The sequence below is a fragment of the Choloepus didactylus genome, chromosome X, assembly GCF_015220235.1.
Source record: "Choloepus didactylus isolate mChoDid1 chromosome X, mChoDid1.pri, whole genome shotgun sequence".
Classification (NCBI taxonomy): domain Eukaryota; kingdom Metazoa; phylum Chordata; class Mammalia; order Pilosa; family Megalonychidae; genus Choloepus; species Choloepus didactylus.
In genome coordinates this window covers 7,947,289-7,952,068 of record NC_051334.1, presented here as the reverse complement: position 1 = coordinate 7,952,068, position 4,780 = coordinate 7,947,289, and the positions used below count along the sequence as shown (strand labels likewise).

The 4,780-nt window shown below is 36.2% G+C and overlaps 1 pseudogene; it reads right to left on the bottom strand.

Moving 5' to 3' along the window:
• Positions 1 to 3,964: 3,964 nt before the first annotated feature.
• Positions 3,965 to 4,555, bottom strand: LOC119523049 (annotated as a pseudogene).
• Positions 4,556 to 4,780: the final 225 nt, after the last annotated feature.

Here is a 4,780-nt window from a genome sequence, read left to right as displayed (position 1 = left end):
TTTCTAAAGCATTACATCTTTTTTTAACTTCATTTATCAAAAAATTAAAAATTAAACAATTAAAAAACATTTCAAACAAAACCAAAACAAAGGAATAAGAAAAACAAAATAGCCTGAAATAACTACATTGCTTCCAACATGTTCCTACCATGACCCCCAAATATTAACAAACCATAGTCATTCCTGACCACTCCTGTAACATTGAGATTACCCTCTATAACTTATCTGTTCTTATTAGATTATTGTTCCCCTTCACTATTTGCTGTCTATCGCTAGGTTCCCTGCATTCTATGATATAAAACATTTATTTTACATTTTTCACAGAGTTCACATTAGTGTAACATACAATATCTCTCTTTTTGTGCCTGGCTTATTTCACTCAGCATTATGTCCTCAAAGTTCATCCATGTTATCATATGTTTCATGACCTCGTTACTTCTTACTGCCACATAGTATTCCATTCTGTGTATATACCACATTTTGTTTATCCACTCATCTGTTGAAGGACATTTGGATTGTTTCCATCTTTTGGCAATTGTGAATAATGCTGCTATGAACATTGGGGTGCATGTATCTGTTCATGTCACTGCTTTCAGATCTACTGGGTATATACCGAGAAGTGAAATTGCTGGATCGAAGGGTAAATCGATATCTAGTTTTATAAGGAACCACCAGACTGTTTTCCAGAGTGGCTGTACTATTATGCAGTCCCACCAACAATGACTAAGAGTTCCAGTTTCTCCACATCTTTAGCATTTGTAGTTTCCTGTTTGTTTAATGGCAACCATTCTAATTGGTGTGAGATGATATCTCATTGTGGTCTTAATTTGCATCTCCCTAATAGCTAGTGAAGCTGAACAATTTTTCATGTGTGTGGGTTTTTTTTTGGCCATTTGTATTTTCCCTTCAGAGAAATGTCTTTTCATATCTTTTGCCCATTTTATAATTGGGCTGTCTGTACTATTGTCGTCGAATTGTAGGATTTCTTTATATGTGCAAGATATCAGTCTTTTGTTGGATACATGGTTGACAAAAATTTTTTCCCACTGAGTTGGCTGCCTCTTCCCCTTTTTGACCAATTCCTTTGAGGTACAGAAGCTTTTAATTTTGAGGAGTTCCCATTTATCTATTTTTTCTTTTGTTGCTTGTGCTTTGGGTATAAGGTCTAAGAAGTGACCTCCTAATACAAGGTCTTGAAGATGTTTCCTTACATTATCTTCTAGGAGTTTTATGGTACTGTCTCTTATATTGAGGTCTTTAATCCACTTCGAGTTAATTTTTGTGTAGGGTATGAGGTAGGGGTCCTCTTTCATTCTTTTGGACATGGATATCCAGCTCTCCCAGGCCCATTTCACGAAGAGACTGCTATGTCCCAGTTCAGTGGTTTTCGGGGCCTTGTCAAAGATCAGTCGACTGTAGATCTGGGGGTCTATCTCCGAATTCTCAGTTTGATTCCATTGATCAATATGTATATCTTTGTGCCAGTATCATGCTGTTTTGACTACTGTGATTTTATAATAAGCTTCAAAGTCAGGAAGTGTAAGTCCTCCCACTTTGTTTTTCTTTTTTAGAATGTTTTTAGCAATTTGAAGCATCTTTCCCTTCCAAATAAATTTGTTAGCCAGCTTTTCCAAGTCTGCAAAGTAGGTTGTTGGAATTTTGATTGGAATTGCATTGAATCTGTAGATGAGTTTGGATAGAATTGACATCTTAACGACATTTAGCCTTCCTATCCATGAACACAGAATATTTTTCCATCTTTTTAGATCCCCTTCTATTTCTTTTAGTAAAGTTATGTAGTTTTCTATGTATAGATCTTTTACATCCTTGGTTAAGTTTATTCCTAGGTACTTAATTTTTTTAGTTGCTATTGAGAATGGAATCTTTTTCTTGAGTGTCTCTTCAGTTAGGTCATTTCTAGTGTATAGGAACATTACTGACTTGTGTGCATTAATCTTGTATCCTGCTATTTTGCTAAATTTGCTTATTAGCTCAAGTAGCTGTGTCATTGATTTCTCAGAGTTTTCCAAATATAAGATCATAGCGTCTGCAAATAATGGCAGTTTTACTTCTTCCTTTCCAATTTGGATGTCTTTTATTTCTTTGTCTTGGCAGATTGCTCTGGCTAGCACTTCTAGCACAATGTTGAATAACAGTGGTGACAGTGGGCATTCTTGTCTCGTTCCTGATCTTAGAGGGAAGGCTTTCAGTCTCTTGCCATTAAGTACTGTGCTGGCTGTGGGTTTTTCATATATGCCCTTTATCATATTGAGGAAGTTTCCTTCAATTCCTACTTTTTGAAGTGTTTTTATCAAAAAAGGGTGCTGGATTTTGTCGAATGCTTTTTCAGCATCTATTGAGATGATCATTTGATTTTTCCCTTTTGATTTGTTAATGGGTTGCATTACATTGATTGATTTTCTTATGTTGAACCATCCTTGCATGCCTGGAGTGGTCATGGTGTATGATTTTTTAAATGTGTCTTTGGATTTGATTTATAGGTATTTTGTTGAGAATTTTTGCATCTATATTCATCAGGGAGATTGGCCTGTAGTTTTCCTTTCTTGTAACATCTTTACCTGGTTTTGGTATTAGATTGATGTTAGCTTCATAAAATGAATTAGGTAGTGTTCCATTTTCTTCAATGTTTTGAAAGAGTTTAAGTGAGATTGGTGTCAGTTCTTTTTGGAAAGTTTGGTAGAATTCCCCTGTGAAGCCGTCTGGCCCTGGGCTTTTATTTGTGGGAAGCTTTTTTATGACTGATTGGATCTCTTTGCTTGTGATGGGTTGGTTGAGGTCTTCTATTTCTTCTCTGGTCATTCTAGGTTGTTCATGTGTTTCCAGGAAATTGTCCATTTCCTCCACATTATCTAGTTTGTTGGCGTACATTTGATCATAGTATCCTTTTATAATTTTTTTTAATTTCTTCGGGATCTGCAGTAATGTCACCTCTGTCATTTATTATTTTTGTTTGTTTGGGTCTTCTCTCTTTTCAATTTTATCAGTCTTGCTTGGGGCTTGTCAATCTTGCTGATCTTCTCAAAGAACCAACTTTTGTTTTTTTTTTTATTCTCTATTGTTTTTTTGTTCTCTATGTCATTTATTTCTGCTTTAATCCTTGTTACTTATTTTCTTCTGCTTGCTTTAGGATTAGTTTGCTGTTCATTTTCTAGCTTCTTCAGTTGTTCTATTAGTTCTTTGATTTTAGCTCTTTCTTCCTTTTTAATGTTTGCATTTAGAGCTATAAATTTCCCCCTCAACACCACTTCACTGCATCCCATAAGTTTTGATATGTTGTGGTCTCATTTTCATTCATCACTAGATATTGAGCAATTTCTCTTGCTATTTCTTCTTTAACTCACTGATTGTTTAGGAGTGTGTTGTTTAACCTCCAGATATTTGTGAATGTTCTAGATCTTTGATAGTTATTGACTTTTAGTTGTATTCCTTTGTGATCAGAGAATGTGCTTTGAATAATTTCAGTCTTTTTAAATTTATTGAGGCTTGTTTTGTGGCCCAGCATATGATCTATTCTGGAGAAAGTTCCATGAGCACCAGAGAAGAATGTGTATCCTGGTGATTTGGGATGTAATGTTCTATACATGTCTATTAAGTCAAATTCATTTATCACATTGTTTAGGTTTTCAGTTTCCTTACTGGTCCTCTGTCTGGTTGATTTATCTATAGGAGAGAGTGATGTATTGAAGTCTCCCACAATTATTGTGGAAACGTCTATTGCTTCCTTCAGTTTTGCCAATGTTTGTCTCATGTACTTTGGTACACCTTGATTGGGTGCATAGACATTTATGATTATTATTTCTTCTTGTTGAATTGTCCCTTTTATTAGTATATAATGTCCTTCTTTGTCTCATGACATCCTTGCATTTATTTTTTTAGGAAAAGTTTAATAAAGAATTGCTTTATTGATACAAAAAATATACACAAACTGTAAGGCACTAAGAATTTAAATATCTATGTCATAGCAAACAGGTGGTAATTCAACATCCAGGTTCAACAGAATGCTTGAAGGAGACTGCAACAGAGTAGAAGGGCATCTTCACAAGGGAGTGGGGACCCAGCTCTAGCAGCTTCTCAAGTTCCCTCTCCTCATCGAGGATCATGAGAAGCACTCCATTCAAGGGGAGGTGTGCAATTTGGTGCTCTTCAGGCAAGTCAAATCTCTCAAAATCTAGAGGATTGAAGGGAAAGAAATTTTCTGTTTCTGGATAGATGTCATCTGAGGCAGGAACAGAGCTTTTTGCTTTAACAGTCTTCTCAGTCATCTTTTTGGCAGAGAAGCTTGGCTGTTTTTGTTTGAAGGGTCCATTAGTCTTTACTGACTTTTATGTAGCTCTGTTGACAGTTCCCAAAGCCTTTCTAGCAGCTCTAGGTAAGGCTGGTGGAGCATCAAATATTTTGCCAACATGTGGTGTTGAAACCTGAGATCTCCCATCCAAGGCTTTGCCCAGGCCCCAGCTTCAGCCCATCCTTAGGAGCCACATGGGTGGGTGCCTGGTTCTCCGTTTTCCTTATCAACAAAGATCAGAGTAGCCATTCTGGATTACTCCAAGGTTCCACCTGACATCCTTGCATTCAAAGTCTATTTTATCTGAGATTAATACTGCTACTCCTTCTTTCTTTTGGCTGAAGCTTGCATGCAATATTTTTTTCCATCCTTTCAGTTTCAATTTCTTTGTGTCTCTGGGTCTAAGATGAGTCTCTTGTAAGCAACATATTGATGGTTCATATTTTTTAATCCGTTCTGCCACCCTGTATCTTT